Genomic DNA, 19,302 nt, shown 5'->3' on the forward strand with positions numbered 1-19,302 from the left:
GTATTTACCCCAAAGATACAAATGTAGGGATCCGAAGGGGTACATGCACCCCAATGTTTATAGCAGCAATGTCCACAGTAGCCAAACTGTGGAAAGAGCCAAGATGTCCATCGACAGATGAATGGATAAAGAAGATGTGGTATATATATACAATGGAATATTATGCAGCCATCAAAAGGAATGAGATCTTGCCATTTGTAGCGACATGGATGGAACTGGAGGGTGTCATGCTGGCGAAATAAGTCAATCAGAGAAAGACATGTATCATATGACCTCACTGATATGAGGAATTCTTAATCTCAGGAAACAAACTGAGGGTTGCTGGAGTGGGAGGTGGGGTGGGAGGGATGAGGTGGCTGGGTGATAGACACTGGGGAGGGTATGTGCTATGGTGAGCGCTGTGAATTGTGCAAGACTGTTGAATCACAGATCTGTACCTCTGAAACAAATAATGCAATATATGTTAAGGGGAAAAAAAATGATAGCAGGAGGGGAAGAATGAAGGGGGGGAATTCGGAGGGGGAGATGAACCATGAGAGACGATGGACTCTGAAAAACAAACTGAGGGTTCTAGAGGGGAGGGGGGTGGGAGGATGGGTTAGCTTGGTGATGGGTATTAAAGAGGGCATGTACTGAATGGAGCACTGGGTGTTATGCACAAACAACGAATCATGGAACACTGCATCAAAAAGTAATGATGTAATGTATGGTGATTAACATAACAATAAAAAATTTAAAAAATATCAGCCTGCATTCCAGTACTTGTTTTCTTTCTGGGATTTTTTCCACTAGTGTCCTGGTTGTCTTCGTAATTCTGAACTTCATATTTGCTTTTCTGTTTGACCTCTACAACCCCAGGAAACTGACATAAGTTCTCAACTTCTCTGAGTCTTAGCAGATGCTTTCTGCTCAGATTCTCAAACTTCCTGGACCGACCTCAGTAAGTTTAGGACCTTGCCTTTAAGACCTTGTCCCCGTCGAGTCATAGCTTCTCTGATAACTACCAAATGCCTTTTATTATAATACATTATTTTTAGTTTTTCCTGGTGGGAGTGTTGATCTAACAGAATGTTGTTTATCAGAACTACAAATGGATATTTGGGTTACATTTCAAGCTGTGGAATTCATTAGGATCTTGAATTTCTTGTCTGTGTCTCCAAACTGAGTCCCAGAACCTGGAAGGGAATGTTCTGAGGTTTTACTTGGGAGCCCCTCGGAAGAAGCCCCATTTTGTGGCAGGGAGGGAAAGACAGGATTTTCAAGACTGCCATCTGGCTCCCTGGCAGCCCTGCACCACACTCTCTCCTCTTCAGAGAGAACGCCTCGTCCCATATGCTCCCTGAGACAGGAAGCTTTGTCCAGGGCCTCTTTCCAAAAGCAAGCACGATTTCCCACGTGGGTAACTTGGGAGTTTTACCTCTTTGGGCTTTACTCTGAGTCATTCAAGGTCAGCTCTCCTAGCAGGTCTGAAGTCCGTGCCTTTGGAAGGCACAGTGCTGGCTTCCCAGAGTCAAGAGTGGATCCCTCTCTCCAGGCCTGTTTGCTGTCTTTCAGATGCAGATGCTCTTCCAGTTCCCTCTACCTCCCAGTTTATGCATTTGAAACCTTCCATTCCCTCATTTTCACAGGCAATATGGCTGAGTTCTGTTACCTAACTTCAGACCCATACCTCTGCCTCTGATGCATCATCTCTCACCCTGGGTAACTGCCAGGTGGTGTTTCTCTGGCTTAGTCTCTCCTGCCCCACACCCACCCCTCTGAGTCAAACCAGCTTCTCTGTGATATTTCCAAAATGCACTCTTGGGCAGGCTGGTGTCCCTCGAAAGGGTGGGCAACATAATATGCAAGTGCTCTTGTACTTCATTCACGGAAGGAAAGACACATCACAGCCCCTCCCAAGAACAATGTGTAAATATCTACCACTAAAAAATGCACATACTCTTTACTCTGAAATTCCAGTTCTGCTAATTTACCTTTGGGTATCCTAGTTAAGTATATCCATTGCAACACTGCTCACCATAAGATTGGAAGAAACCTAAATGGTCATTAGCTGATGCTGTTTAAATAAATTATGCTGACTCCAGCAGGAATGCCTTGTGGTTAAAAAAAAGGTGAATGCTTAAGTTCTTTTATGGATCAATTTGCCAAGATATCTTTTTAAGTGAAAAAATAAAAATGCAAGTTATAGAGCAACATAAATAGGCTAATCCTTTATATGTTGAAAAAAAAGGGACAGGAAAATATATTATACACTTCTTCACTTAAGTGTCATCTTCCTTTCCACACTAAGATGTGACTTCCATGAGTACAAGGACTTTTTGTCTTTGTCCTTGTTTTGCTCCTGGTATCTAGACATAATAAGTGCTCAGTAAATACTTGTTGCTTAGTGTATCAGAGAAAGGACCTGGGTGATGGGGTCCGGTGGGGTAGTGGGGAGAGGAAGATTTGCTTTTCATTGTTCACCCTGCAAATCCCAGCATAGAGAAGCTCCTGTCAGCCTCATCTCCCATCTCCCCACCCTGAGCTCTAAGCAGCAGCCACCCTAACCTACTCACGGTGTCCTGAACACACAGGGCATGTCCATGGGGGGGCATGTCTACTCACTGTGTTCCCTCTGCTTTGGGCAACCTCTTCAGCTCTTCCACCAAACTCATGCTTTTCCAGCTTCAGTCACTGACTCCATCCCCTCCGTTGCAAACATACTTGTTCCTTCCTCTGGATTTCTGGGTAAAGAAATGTCTTTAGCTCTTCTCAAGATATCTAGAGCTTAACTGTGACCCTCTGTCCCCAGAAGCTGCAGTGTTCTACCCAACAGAGACCGGCTTTCACTTATCTTCACATAAGGACCCTACAAGGGTGCTCAGCAAACTGTAGGTGCCAATCAATGTTGAAGAATGCATGAGTTTCATAAAAGCTCCAACGTGGAAACAGCCCAGTGTCCATCAACTGAGGAATGGATAAATAAAATGTGGTGTAACCATACAGTGGAAGGTTTTGTGGCCATAAGAAGAAATCAAGTCCCGATACACAGTGCAATATGGGTGAACCTTGAAATCATTAAACTAAGTGAAAAAAGCCAGTCACAAAGGACCACAGATTTTATAATTTCATTTGCATGAAATGTCTGGAAGAGGGAAATCCATAGATACAGAAAGTAGATTGGTGGGTTTCTGGGGCTGGGGGGATGGAGGGCTGGGGCAGGAGTGTGGTGGGACAGCCAGGGATGTGAAGTTTCCTTTCAAGAAATGAAAACATGCTAAAAATTGATCGTAGTGATGGGTGTATCACTCAGCAGATATACTAAAAACCACTGAGTCGTACATTTCAAACGGGTGTGTTCCTTGGTATATGAATTATATCTCAATAAAGCTCCTTAAAACTGGAAGAGAATGAGCTAGTGAAAAAGTGAATCATGAACAAGGTTAATACAGGTTGATGAGGCATCTCAGTGGGTAAAAAGCCTGTCTAACCTGACTCCCTAAACCTGCCAGGAAGACCCCACCTAAATTACTGAGTTATTTATACAACAGATACCGAGTCTGTATGTCTTCAGCCTGCCATCTACTGGGGATACAAAAGTGAATTAAGCAGAAATATTCTCTACCATCATGGAGCTAATTGCTTAGGGTGGTAGCCTGATATTTAAGAAAGCATTAACCAAAAGGTTTATTATTATTATTATTATGGCTGCAATTGTGTTCAAAACTGCAAAGGGAAAACATCCGAAGCACCAGCAGAGAATAAGAAGATACTGCTTGTCCAGTCCGGACGAGGCCCCCATGGTCAGGTAGTTTGCATGGCCCAAAGCACACTTGGGTCTGGACTTTTCCTGATAACATTGCCTGACCTTGCCTCCATCACAAACTGTGCTTTGAGTAAAGGATTGGAGATCCCGAGCAGCATGTGTTCGAAGTCGCGTGCTCTGTCATTGCTGGGATGGACGGCCCTACCTGAGGTGCTGAAGAACACGCAGGAACTTGGCCCTGACACCATTCTTTGACTCCATGTCTGCCTTCCAACACCCAGCTACGTGGATAGATAGCTTTAATTACACCGGTCCTGTAGGACACGTCCAGGCCTTCACTGATGCATTTCATGTCCTTCTGCTATGGGCCCTGATGCCGGGTGATATAACTCAACAGATGTTCCCCAGGAGGGATTTTGAAAAGTAGACCTCCACCTTCACTAACACAGCAGGTATTGACCGAGCTGGGGCCCACTTTGCCTCCTTTCTTAGAGCCGTGATTCACAGCCCCAGGAACTCATGAAAATCTCATCAGGCCAGTTTGGGGCTGAAGCTCCTGTTTTCGCCATTGTCTCCAGGATGGATTCCCGTTCCTTCGGTTGTGTACACAGCCCTCTGAATCTGGCCCCACCTGCCCTAGCACATGCCTCCCCGTGCAACTCACTGTCCTCATCCTCACTTTGGCATGAATGCGTCCTTACCAGATACTACACACTGCACTTAGCCTTGCGTGGGAATCATCTCACCTCACCCCGCAAAAATGCCCGAGGTTGGGAAAATGCTTACCTCTGTTGCACAGATGAAAAACGGAGCCTGGGATACTTCTTTTAGCCAATAAGCAGTAACACTGGGATTTCAACCCAGGTGGTGAGACTAGGATTCTCATCACTTCACTATTTCATGTGAGCAATACCAAATTACTTGCAATTCCCCCAGCACGCAATTTTCCCTGCCTCTGGGCAGGATTGGAATCTGTTTTTTGCAGGGCTGAGAGCTTATACAGTTTTAGAGGCCCTCTTTAAGAGAGAAAAAAAAAGAGTACTAATAAAAATTTAGGGATTCATGTGAACACATAGTTCGAATAATAAAAAGATGACAAACTACAAATTTTAAAATGCTGAAAAACACCCTAAAGTTTTCAAAAATCCAGAAAAATAACTCCTCTCTATAATTTTTTTGACGTGAGGGTCCCTAATCCATAATATGATTTTGCTACATTTTGTGTGTGTGTGTTTGTACTTATCAGTCACTTCTTCGTATGCCCCAAATATGTGATGTCATTTTCTATAAGGAGAATGGAAAGATAATTCAGCCATTGGGAAACCAAGGCCTGAGGCCAGCTACTAATTTTGTAAATGAACTTTTATTGGGGTAGAGTCAAAACTGTTTGCCTATTGTTAATGGCTGCTTCCTCATCACAAGGAGACAGAATGAGTACTTGCAATGGAGAACATCTAACTACAAAGTCTAAAATATCTGCTATCTGGCCCTTTTACATAAAAAAAAAAAATTTGCCAACTCTGCTCAAAGGCAATGGTCTCTGAAGGGGAGCATTTAAAAAAGGTGCTCTGAAACTTAGTTGCATTTACTTCCCCTTACATACTTTGTTGCCTCTGGACCAGAAATGTCTTCCACTCTAGAGTCCTCCTTTAAGATTGAACTCAGATGTGTCCTCCCTGGGAAAGCATCCCTGACCCTTCCCCACCAGCCCACACTAAAGGCCACTCCTCTCTGCACCCACAGTCCCAGTTAAACCCCCCTCCATTTATTGTGGGGACGGGGAAATCATTGCTCTAAGCTTCCCTTCAACTCAAGTTGGGAATATGATGGTGTGGTTTGACTCGGGTTGAGTATCTCAAGACTAAGAGGGTCCACAGTGATTTGGAAAGACTGATAGCCACTATTAGCTATCTGCTTCATATCCTTTCTCCCTTAGTTACTGAGTAGCAAAAAGTGATTTCATTCACAGTATTGTTCTGTCAAGTTCAAACACTACATTTTTCAGCCTCATTTGTAGTTCTAGTCAATGAGATATAAGTGGAAGTGTTGTTTGGGATTTTGAAAAGGGCAACTACTAAGGACTGCCTCAGCTTGGGGTAATTCCTTTTTTTTTTTTTTTTTTTTTTTGTCATCACCACCCTTCCTCCTTTTGGCTTCTTATAATAGGGATGCAATGGCTGGAACCCCAGCAGCCATCTGAGACTATGAGGAGAATTTGTGACTGAAAATAAGTGTTAGGTTTAGTAAAAGAGAAACATAAAAGGTATCTATGTCCCAGCTGACCCTGTGGAGCCACCAAGAGTCCCTGGACTGTCTATTTTCAGACCACTCATGTTAATGAATAAATCCTTGTCTGTTCAAGCCATTATAAATGAATCTCTACTCCTAGTAGCCCAATGCAACTCATAAGTGGTACAGGGACAAAATTCTTAGATTATTTAATCAAATAGGGAGGGAGGATGAGAAATACTTGGGAACTGTTGAACACAAAGACCATTAGAATTGTGTCATACGGTTTTGCAAATTAATGATAATTGACATTGTAATCAAAAGCCAAACAAATGATGCTATGAGAGAGGTTATCTTAGGGTATGTTTTCATCCAGATAATGTTGGCTGGTAATAACTGAGAAATCTAACCTCTGTGTATTTAGGTAAAGAAAGAGGATTTATTGATTCCTATAACTGGGAAGAATGGAAATGGATCCAAGGCAGCAGATGATTCATTACCTTTTATCTAAGTTTCTCACTCCACGTTCCAATGGCTTTTTCCATGTGACTGGGAAGCAGAGAAGCATAGCCAAAAGCAGCTAAGGCTTACCATACTCTCATTTAGAGCCTAGAGGAAAGATTACTTTTCTCTTGTAGGATCCATGGAGAAAAACTTAAGGGAAGATCTCTGATTGGCCAGTGAAAATCACATGCCCACTTCTTATGCTAATTAGTATTGTCAGGGAGGAGGATGGGCACTGGCTGGTCTGGGTCACATACCAGCCCATGTGGTCAGGGAACAGAATACTAAGATTAGAAGCCCCTCTTGATTCATATAGGAGACACAAAGATGTGAGACTAGTCAAAACCGTAGTACTACCCAGATGGTGTCTGTCTTCCCCAGCCAACTGTTAACTCTTTGAAAACAGAGGCCAAGACTGTTTTATGTACGATGTCTCTGGCACTTGGAAGACATCGTATAAATGAATCCTTCGTGAATGGGGTGTTTCCATTTCCATCAATGAACACTTAGTTTTGGTATTTTGTAATAATAGAAATAATAGCCATTTGTGGACTGCTTCCTATCCAGGATTTTTTTTTTTCATTTAATCCTTAAAATGATTCCAGTTGCTGGTGAGGAAAGTAGGGTTTAGAGTCATCTGGCCCTACCTGCATGACCGTACCACACTGAACTCAAAGTCCATTCTCATCTGAATAGTTGCTTTTTCATGGTAGCTACCTCTGAAAGTGTTCCAGGTGGTACACCCTATCATATATCCATGATTGGTTTTGTTTGTTCTTCTCAAATCATCTTGGTAATCATCTACACCAGGGAATTTCAAATCTGATTACTTGTAAGAATCACTTTGTGTGCTTATGCTGATTCCTGGGCCTTGTTCTTGGGGGTCTCGATGGGATAATTGTGGAATAGGACCCAGTAATCTGTATTCTAGTTATTACTATGAAATACTGCAAGCAAGCAAAACTCAGAGAAAACAAAACAGGCATTCATGCATTTACCAAGCTTAAAAATAAGCATGTCATGGGGCACCTGGGTGGCTCAGTCGGTTAAGCATCTGCCTTTGGCTCAGGTTATGATCCCAGGGTCCTGGGATCGAGCCCCACATCGGGCTCCCGGCTCAGTGGGGAGCCTGCTTTTCCCTCTCCCTCTGCCCCTCCTCCCAGCTCATTCTCTTTCTCTTTTTCTCTCTCAAATAAATAAAATCTTAAAAAAAAATAATCACATCATGGACATGTATAAAGTCCCTGCCATACCCATCTCTGCTAGCACTGAACTTTCACCCTCCCCATAGACAAGTAATCTTTATCCTGAATTTCATGTTTACTTTTCCCATCTACGTTTGCATATTTTTACCTACATACATGTATGTCCACAGGTAATTTATAGTATCGTTTTGCACATATACTGTGTACATTATTTAACTCTATGTTCTCTTCTGCAATTTTCTTTGCTCTCTCAGTTGATACTTTGGGATGTAACCATGTTGATGAATGTAGCACCAGTTCCTTTGTTTTCCCCACTGTATGATATTCCAGTGTTTGAATTTACCACAACTTATTTAGCCACTTTGTCATTGATGGACATTAAGATGTTGACAAATTCTCCCCTTTACAGTGTTGCAGTGAATATTTTTGAACATACCCCCTTGTTTGCATGTTTGATAATGTCTCTAGGTTCCATCCAGGTCATAGGGAACAGTGAATCCGTACTTTTTCAAAACTGCTCAGTTGATTCTACGGGGCAGGAAAATGACAGAACTACCGTGAGTCCATGCCAACCACAAAATGCCAAACCTCAGTTCTTCTCAAATTCTAATATGCAAATGAATTTCCTGGGGATCTTGTTAAAATGCAGATTCCAATTCATTAAATCTGGGGTGGGGTGTGAGATTCTGAATTTCTAGCAAGCTCCCAGGTGATGCTAGTGCTCCATGGACCATTCTTTGACTATAAAGTTCTAACAGAATAAAAATAAAAGCTCATTCTTTCAACAAAGTTGATTAGGTACTGGCTATGGGTTAAGGGCAGAATATGTGGGTAGGCGTAGGAATAGTAAACACATACCTCTTTTTGTCTGAGATAGCCCCAGTTTTTTTAAAGATTTTATTTATTTTAGAGAGAGAGAACGCATGAGCAGGGGGAGGGGCAGAGGAAGAGAGAGAATCTCAAGCAGACTCCACGCTGAAAGCAGAGCCTGACACAGGGCTCGATCTCACCACCCTGAGATCATGAACTGAGCTGAAATCAAGAGTCACATGCTCAACCGACGCAGCCACCCAGGTGCCCCAAGATAGTCCCAGTTTTTACCTACTACTCTATGTCTCCATTTGGTGACAAATGCCATGGTTGTCCCTAAATGAGGCAGTTTCTGTATCTTAAGCTCTAAGGAGAGAAGCTTAAGGAACCAGTAGCTTTCTGAAAGGGAAACTCTCTATCCCATGGAAAAAGTTTGTACGTCACAACTAGATTCACCTTCAGCATCTTTTTCAGGGCAAAATGAGAAGTCCCAGATTGTATTTTCACCAAGGTACATCTGTCAGCTCCAAATAGTGAGTGAGCAAGAAGGAAATCTGGAATACTTAGCTAGCTGTTTCACAAATTTTTTTCCTTCAGAATTCTAAGATGTTACTGAATTGATTTTGTACTGAATGATACCCTCATGTGAGGATACAAACACTAAGCCCAAATAGAGGCAATGATTATAGGGCTATGAATGTCACTGAAGACATGGTGGTTTGGATTTTGATTATAATCGTTAAAAGTTTTGAAAAGACTACAGAAATTGGGAATCTATGTTCTCTTGCAAGAGGATGCTCATTGCCTTGCAGAGTTGGAACGAGCACTTGACCTGGAGTCCAATATTGGGCTCGGCTTCCACTAGCAATATGGCTTTGGGAAAGCCAGTTGCTTTATTGCCATCTGATTCAGTGGTACCTAGAATAGGAAACCATTTTTTCTGGAAAAGGCCTCAGAAAAACCATGTTACAGATGAAGATCTGTACAGCTAGAAACACACATGAATTTCTCAATGTCACACAGCCAGTGTGGGTTTACAGAGCTTTACTGAAAAGGAAGAGTGCACATAATCTGCCAAAAACACCTAGTCATAAAGATTGAGCTTGTCATAAATGCATCTCAGCTTTTACAGTTCTATTTGACCTTTATTAACTTAGAAAAATATAGAACATTATAATAAGATAATATAAGATTATCCATATGGTAAGAATTAATCATTTTATTTTCTCAGGTAGGCTGGATACAAATGCCAAATTTCTCTAAGTGCATGGCTCCCAAGCCTCTTTATGCAATAATTACTGACTTCTTGTTTATAAGCAGGCCTGAAAGTAACGTCTCTTTTTAATTAGTTTTCTGATGACTTTCTTTTTCTTTTTTAATTAAACAATGCCACAGACAAACTTTTGAAACTGAAGACACTTTAATGGATATGATCTGTCTGCCTTTCTTTTTCTGACTATATTCATTATAGGCAAATCAATGAAAATTGATAAACTCGTGATGGAAAAAAGGAATATATTTGTATTCATTACAGGGGATTGGAGGTAATAATAAAATGGAATGTTGTTATAGTGAGATATAAACCCAACCTACAGAATTGTTCAATATGAGAATGGCTAGATACATTTCATTACCATGATAGGGAGCAGCTCAGAAGCGGAAGCCAATAATTTTAAAAGTCTTGAGCACAGGGTTATGCTGACTATACAGTTCAATACGTTAATTGACAATAAATCCTGTTTGCCTCTAAAAGGCACTTGACTAGTCATTTTCAAGATGGTCATGATTTTTTATGATGCGGAACTTTTAATTTACAGGGATGATAAAAATAGATTTACTTTCACCCACTTGTATTTGATTTAATTACCTAATCAACTATAAATCAACTATTAGTGAAAAAGTAATTTAACACAGATGATATTTGGCTGTCATAGTTTTGGGTTACTGCTAGGAGAGTTTGGTGAGTGGAGAGGAAAGGGACTATGGCAGGTGAATCTTCTACACTTTTCTCCGAAGTCCAAAGGAAGTCTGCAGAGTTGAAATTAGATGGGTTGGGTCCACCTTCGAAAACACTCTATTGACATTTTACCTGCTTGATTCTTAACCAGATATACCTTGGCGGGGGTGGGGGGCGGTGATGGTGTCTTATAGTGGGAAAAATTGGGACTCGATTATTTTTTAGCATTTTGCCCATTTAGCAATTTATCATATTGCCCCTAAGGACAAGTTAGATGGGAACCTAAGATGACAGTTGAGATTGACCATGGAAAATAGAAGCTCAATGCAGCAAACCCTGCTAAGTTAAATGTCTCATTGGTAGATGGTGGTTATTTATGATTAAAGAAGAAAGGCATGGTTTCCTGAGGAAATTGGAGGCTCTGAAGCCCCAGTGTCAGAAAGCCTGCTAGAACGTCTCTCTCCAGGATTGGTCAGACAACTCAGACACTCCCCTTTTCTACTTGCCTTTCCAGGAAATCAAAGTCTCTAGTCCTTTTGCAATCACACGCCAGTTACTGCCTACTTGCTCCTAAAGGCAGATCTCTTCTTGTCACTTGGCTGCTCAGAATTCTTCAGTGGTTTCCCATCATGCTCAGGATAAAGTGTAAATTTTCTAACTCTTTGTCAATACTCTTTCATTCTGTATGTTTGAAAAATTCTGAAGGTCTTTCAATTCCTGCAAAATTATGGTTGATTGGCTTGTTGGATGGCTGATTGGCTGGCTGGCTGGCTGGATAGATGAGTGTGTAGGTAGATGGATGGACGGATGGATGGATGGATAGATGGATGACTAGATCAATTAATGAATAATAAATAATATATAATAGATATAGATAGAGGATAATATATAGATATAGATAATAGATATAATAGTAATACAATAAAAGATCAATTAATTAATAAACTTTCCTTGCTATCCCTAGGAGTATTTAGCCCTAGTCCGTGAAATATCTTCTATTGTTCTAACTCATTCTTCTTTCTACATCTCAGAAATGTCAGTGTGACTGAATCACATTTACTTGCCAGGTACTGAGATGGTTATGTCTTTTGGTGAAGTTTAATCTTACTCGTGGTTCTAACCTGTCATATTGGTTTAGCTTCTGGGGGGGCCTGGCGGTCCTGGCAGTGGACACCATTTTCCCTGATTCATGTTACACTTAATTATGTCTCTCTGATAATGAGACACAGGAGTCTTAGCATTTTTCTATTTCCACACTTCTATTTGCTTTGGAGTCAACCCTTAACACCTCTCTCTTAACTAGAGATGGGCGCAGTGCTTGGCTCATATATAAGACCAAGATGAGTGACAGGTTGTAAACTGAGTCAGTCAACAGATTTTCAACTTCTAATGTGAGACTTTGCCCCAGGTTTGGTGATCATCTCTAGTGTTAATTTCTCCCAAACCTCATATTGGTTTTACAGTAATACAAATACAAATGCTTTGTACAAAAAAAGTTAATAATTTTTGAAGCTATATAATGGATACAGTGGGTTCATTATTCTATTACATTTGCATGGATGCATGGAATTTGTTTTTTTATCTGGTTGAGCTCTATATATTAAAATGAGCAAAGATGAGGAGCACATGATGCCTAAAATATATGTGGGTGTTTATATCTATTGTTGAAAGGAAGATATAATAGCCCAATTATATTTCAGTACAGAAATATTATCCACAACACAATTATTTTCATTTCTATATACCCTAACCTAGTCCAAGAGCATAGATCCAGAGTTTTATAGATTGGCATTAATATTGCCCAGGTCATTTTGTGTTCTGCTTTGTTCATTTCATAGTTGATCAAAAACATTTTACATATTTCCACCCAGTTTTCATAATGATAATTTTTAATATCTGCAAAATATCCTATCATGGTGATGGAACATCATTGAGTCCATCATCTCCCTATGGATGGACATTTTTATTGTTTGTGTCTTTTTGTTGTCATTGGAGATAATGCTGCAAAGACTAATAAAAGATGTGCATATAGAAAGTCTGATTAAAATTTCTCATCAATTTTTCCTCTCCAAAGAGTATCTGATTATCTCAGAGCTCATTATGTCCTTAATTTCTATTTTCTTTTTTACAGTTTCAAAACCTAATGGTCGCCTCTCTTAATATTTTGTAGTCCTCCTTTCTCCAGCTTTCTCTAAGGAGAAACAAATGTGGTTTGCACAATAACACAGACTTGGAGTCAGACAAGCCTAAACCCACACACTCAGTAGCTGTTAGAACTTAGAAAGGTGATGATTCCCAGCTTTCAGTGTTCTCATCCACAGAACAAGAACAGTAGCAATATTATAGGTTTATTATAGAGCAAACTTTAAGATAACTTTTACTGTTACTCTTAATATTTTTGTTATCATTTTGTTCAGATAGCTTCAAAGGTTGAACCCAGAGAGACTAGGATTAGGTCTGAAAATAGTCATGGAGAATATTTGTTGGTGTGGTTTATTTGTCTGCTTGTTTTCTTTCTACTTTCCATTTAAATTACCATGGAGAGCACTGAGCTGGCAAGAGACCAAAGATAGGGTATGTGCCTAACTAGCCTAATCATCTTTCTTGCCATGCTTTTGCATAATATTCACAAAAAATCAAGTTTAAAATAAATGGCAGCAGTTTACCTCCAGTGAATTGGTATTCCACATTTTTCATAACCATGGTGATCCATTGAAATGGTGTTGAAATTTTTACTATGGTAAATAGCATTGTGGTCAGTAACGTTGAGTATAAAACAATTTCTTAATATCAGGGTTATTTCCTTAGGAGGGATTCCCTGCACTTGGACTATGTCAGGCAATATAAACATTTTAAATGTGATTCATGCTGAAAGAATTAAATACTGTACTAATTCTTTATACCTGCTAACCCCTCTTAAGTTCAGTAATATGATTCAAGGGGGAAAAAAAGAATAGAAAGCTTCAAAGAAATGAACTCAGTTCAATAATACAAGGTTCATGTTCTGGGAAATGTCATAAATGTTTCCCCTTACACTTTGTTGTATCAGACTGTCTTGGTATATGAAAAACAAAAAACCCTGTAGCTTCTACTTAGCAGCATACAAGACTTGTAAATTAACCTACTGAGTGATACTATGACGAGGGAGAAATAAGAAGGACATTTACTCTACTAAAAACTCCATGGACTGGACTAAAACACAATAAATCTTGATCGGGTTCAGTATCATTTTGTCTTGCTCTGTGCGTCTCACAAATGCCAGCCAAGGAGTTGATAAACGGTTTCAAATGATATTCTGCATTTAAACTTTTTGGTTCCCAAAAACAGTGGGTATGGTTGTTGTCATTAAGAAACAGTGGTTTCGGGGCACCTGGGTGGGTCAGATGGTTAAGCATCTCCCTTCGGCTTGGGTCATGATCCCAGGGTCCTGGGATCTGGCTCGGTGGGGAGCCTGCTTCTCCTTCTCCCTCTGCCTCTCCCCCTGCTCATGCTCTCTCTCTCTCTCTCTCTATCTCTGTGTCTCAAATGAATAATAATAATAAAAAATCTTTAAAGAAACAGTGGTTCCCCTTCACTTTTAGTGGTGAAAATTTTTTTAGACTAGCATGTCAAAGTGTGGGACTGCTTAAGCTTAGTGCTCCCCCTCCCCCAATTTCTCTCTGTCTCTCTGTGTGTCTCTCACTCCCCACTACCCAGGCAGCATATCACTCCCTTTTCTCTCAACTGTTCACCTTTGCTAATGAGCAGTTAATGGGTTTTGGCATCACCCGAGGCACAAACACAAACAGGGCTGTTGGATCACAGGCTGGCCTGGTGTACTGTAATCATGCATATGGGATCCTCAAATCCAGCCCCTGAGCCATGTCCTCATTTCCCCAATTCTTTCCTGGAGCATAGTGTTTAGAACTACAGCTCTATTTTAAACCCTCCGATTCACCACTTTATCTGGCTACATCCTCTCCTCTTGGAATTGATAACATGTTGACTCTGAATCATAATGGGAACTTCCTCATGAACATCTGATGTTGTGAAATTAACAAAGACGAGAACTCCCCGACAGTTGAAGCCAAGAAATGAATTATAAAAATGTACTTCAGTCACAATACCAGAGAGAATCCGGTTATGAATTAGTAACAGATGGGAAAATACTATTCACTTCCAGTTTTACATAAATGTCTATAATGCTTGTTCTGATCATAAGTTTTTATTTCTTTCAGAGCTGCATTATGGTTCTAGCATTATTTTGTAATGGTTCCATTACAAAATAATAATAGTAAAAAGAGTGGGTTGGGTAGATGCTATTTTTCTTGTTCTTTCTTCTCTTCTTATTAAGTAAAATAATAATAATAATTCAGGTGAAAGAAAGATATATCTTTCCGTTGCTTACTTTTTGTTTTGCAAAACAAATTACTATACATTCCTCTAAACCACTTAGTCAAGGGTAGTTTGTTTGTTTTTTTTTTTAGATTAGCATCTATGATATGAAAGAGAAGCGTTCATTAATGGGGCCTCTATTCCCCTTCCTTTTCCACACTGCTACTGTTCTCGGACAACCTTAGAAAGTAAAAATCTGTAGTGTTTGCAGGAAATTTTCGATGTAAAAACTGTCTCCATCAATACTGTGCCTTAATACTGGTATCAGATCCCTTTGCAGACATGTATTGTTCTCATAAGCAACATTGGTTAATTCACAGATCAAGAGAGAAGATAAAAACCCTTCGGTCTGCAATTTGGTAAACGCCTGGTCTTTTGTCCAACCCCATTCACTCTCCTTTAAAACCCACCTCACTGAGACTTTCTGGCTGTTCTCTGCAGTGGGGCAGACCTGCACTTTCCAAGCCAAAGGCATCCTCCAAGCTGGTGAACTCCTATTGATTCTTCTAGAATGAGCTCAGATGTCAGCTCCTCTCTGATGTCCTCCTAATTTTCCCAACCACTGAGCATCCCCTCCTCTGTGCCCTTAAAATACCACATGTTTTCTTTTTTTAGAGCAGCGTTCACCCTTGACTGAAATTGTCAGTTCGATTTCCCACCTCTTCCCCTAAACCGGTGTGCAATTTTTGTGTTCAGGGTGAGTGTGTGTGATCAAACCCATGCACACCTATACAAAATAAAAGGTAGATCTTGTTTGCAAGGCAGGATTCTTGAAACAGTGTCTAAGAACAATTCCAAGTTCAGAAATGATGTTCCTCTCATATCTTTTTCCTTCAAACTAAGCTGCTTACTCCCCATAGCCAATCTTCCTTCCTAAAGGCAACACTTTATTTGTGAAAATGCTTAAAAAAAAAAAGGGGGGGGGATATTGGCATTATTTTAGAGAGACTTTCTAAAGAACCATAACAAGTCTATTTGAATCTTTTATTTGGTATTAACTAGATATTTTATCATAAGTGAACAGGGAGTTTCTGGTTCACTAGTCTTTATTGCTTTCTTGAATGCATTTCAACTTTTCCATATAATCCTCAATCCTTTTTCACTTCAAATGTTAACTCCTTCACTGTATGCCTCGTCACTCCTCCTGTTAATGTCCCTGAACATTCACTGTTGGATTGTCATCTTGAATATGGGTATGCTTTGAACTCATGATGAATTTTCCCTTTCAAATAGGACTGTAAGAACTGGAGTATTTCATCCTGTTTTACTCTTAGCCAAAATACTTGTTCCAGGATATCTTTCTGGTTGATTCTGAATGACTGAGGGAGCCCTGTTCTGTAGCATTGGGATCCATTTTAGGTGTCTGGAGGAATTCTCCTCTCTGATCAATCCTATCATAATTAAGTAAATGTTCTTGATGTCCCTTTTGAATTCCTGCAGAAGGACACAGAAAATGTTCACAATTTTCTTCTTGCGTATTTACTTATTTGAGAGAGAGAGTGAGCATTAGGGGACAGGGAGAGGGAGAGAGAGAATCCCAAGCAGGCTCCATGCTCAGCACGGAGCCCGATGCGGGGCTCGATCCCATGACCCTGAGATCATGACCTGAGCTGAAATCAAGAATTGGACACTTAACTGACTGAGCCACCCAGGCACCCCAAGGTCGTCTTAACTCTTTCTTGGCTTACTTTTTTCCACATATTCACACTTCTTCCCCAATCTCATCTTGTTACACATTCTCTGCTTCAACCACAAAGAATTTATCTGAACCTGTCTTTGTATGTTCACATATCCTGTCTGTTCTGAAAGTAATGACCTTTCTACCCTCCTGCACCCAGCAAACACCCTTCAGCATTCAGAGGGAAACCTTACTGCACCACAAAGCCTGACTGCTCATAGCACTTTTTTCCTGCCCTGAGATAATCTATTGAGATGTGAGTCTGTTCTTTGTTCTCTTTGTTCTAGAAAGTGCCAATAAATGAGGTATACTTTTTCTTCTCCATCCCAAGATGGCAGCTGAGACTTTCTCTTCTGAATTTGGGCTCCTAGCCTGCATGGAGGTGGGATCGAGGAGGACAGACATCCCTGACATTCCATCAAATGTGCTTTTGAGAAAACACTGGCTTAAATCTCTTTGAGCAGAGCAACATCTTGTAGAAGTTAGCCAGGGAGACTTTATGCAAAGGACTACAGAGGTGGGAAAGGATGGTCCTAATCACTGAAATATCTGGGTAGGGTTGTGGTAAGGTAAGCCTGGTTTGGGAATGTCAGAGGGGGAAGGAAACAAGTATCAGAAGATGGGCCAACTTTACATTGGAATACAGGCAGAGGGAAGCCAGGTGGGAAGACAGAAAACAGAATTGAAGATGGAAGAAATGGACAGGCCCAGATCCCCCTGTCGAGTCTCTAAAGTCTGAGTCAAAATATAGGTCTGTTCAGTGATGTGGTTTCTCTAGATCTGAAAAGTGATAGCGTTTCTCTAGATCTGTTCGGTACTGAGTTTCTCTGCATCTGAAAAGTGATAGCCTTTTCTAGATCTGTTCGGTGATGTAATTTCTTTAGATCTGAAAGTGATACAGTTTCTCTAGATGTGTTCAGTGATGTAGTTTCTCTAGATCTGAAAAGCAAAGGGTCAGAAATTTTCTATTTTCTGGGCATTTCAGCTGTGCCCAGCACAGCGTTAAATAATTTCACCACATTATTTCACTGAATCACCAAGTGATGCCATAAAGGATGTATCATTGCCCACGTTTCCCAGAAAGGGATGCCGAGACCCAGATATGGCATTAAAGAACCGATATCGGAGTTCACTACTAGTGTGTCTGACTGTGACGACATTCTTTCTAGTCTAACAGGTGACCTGTTCTTTTGAAGCCGAGGCTCTGGGCCTTTCATCTGGCCATACATGGGCACCGCCCTAATGGGGCCATGCTCTACCTCACTCCAGAAGAAAGAACCCAGAGAAAATGAAGCCCATCTCACTCTGGTGCCTCCAAATGGTGTTCTCCAAGCCTACTCCAGTCTCAACCCCCAACGAGGCTCCCTCATTATCAAGGAAGGCAGTGGAGGAGTTAGAAACGTAACTGTGACCCCGGGAGTTTTCGGAGTCCTTCTGCTTCTCTCAGCCATTTGCTGCTCCCTACAATGGGCAGTAAAGGCTCATCGGTGCTCATCGGGCACTCAGCGGCAGAAGACTTCCATCTCCCTTGTGAGGCTCAGTCTTTGACTAACCTTGTTGAGCCTCTTATGTCATCATTATTGCTTTCATTTATAGCCCCCGCTGGAACTTAAGAATCCTTGTCAGAATCAGTCCAGTCAGAGGGTTCCAGAGGGGACCATTGGAGTTTTATGGAGACTTTCCCATCTGCTAAATAACCTTGAGAAGGGAGTTTCGTTATTGACTTCCTGACTCATTGCTCCACCTCCCCTGCTTGGGAGTTGATATTCTCTGACATGAACTACCTCCTGAGGCTCTAGCACCATTGTTGACATAAAGCCTTCACTTAATGATGAAATGAATTGACTTGGAGTTTCTGAGTGACTGTTACTTTGTCACATCCATATGTCTAAGTTGGGAGTGTGTGCCCCCCAACTCTACCTATGATGTGCCTGCCCCTCTTTTCCCTTAAATGCACACATGTGGATGACATCCACGTTGCCTTCTTTTAAGTGTTTGAGAAATAGGCTCCAAGGCTAGTTCTTAAGTCCCTCATCATCCAGTAAGCTCTTCTTGATTACTCTGTGAATCACTATTGTTTAAGGATGCCATACCTTAAAAAAATAAATTGATGAAAGTGTAGATTTAAAGATTTTTCCAGGATTTATCTTATTCTATAGGTGATACTGGAAGTAAAATTATAAGTCTAAATCTTCACCCTCTTAGGGATCACTCCGGAACTTGTGAGTGTAAGAACACCTGGCCATCAACCCACCATTTCCAACCATAAGTGTCAGAGTTGCAAGAAATCTGGGTTTATCAGGAGTGGTTGCAGGCAGCCAAAGGGATCATTAATTTTAGCAGGACAGGATACACGTGACATTCGGCAACACTGTGCTGGCATAGAATGACACTGTGAACAAAGGTGAATATCAAGAATGTTGCAAAATTTCTGTCAGAGCAGACACGACGATGATGCTTTTCATAAATTAGACCATTTATTTCTCACAACATCTCCACGAATGGGTATCTGATACCCATTTTACAGATGCCAAGACTGAATCTCATACAGTTTTGCATGTCTGTGATTTTTTTTAGAACCAGAATTCTTACTTTCTAGATGCCAGGAGGGTGGCTTGAGTTCAACCCTTAGTTCCCTAGGATTCAAGCTTGTTGAGACTATGTTGAGTAGTGATTCTACTATTCAGGCTGTCTTATGATCTTGATATTAGCCCAGAGAGCCCAAAGTACATGGGTCCTGGAACCAACAGGCCTGGATTTGAATCCTGGCTCTTCCTTTTTCGGTGTGACTCCCTTAGTC

The sequence above is a fragment of the Mirounga leonina genome, unplaced genomic scaffold (genome assembly GCF_011800145.1).
Source record: "Mirounga leonina isolate KUSES-001 unplaced genomic scaffold, KU_Mleo_1.0 Mir_175, whole genome shotgun sequence".
NCBI classification, from domain to species: Eukaryota; Metazoa; Chordata; class Mammalia; order Carnivora; family Phocidae; genus Mirounga; species Mirounga leonina.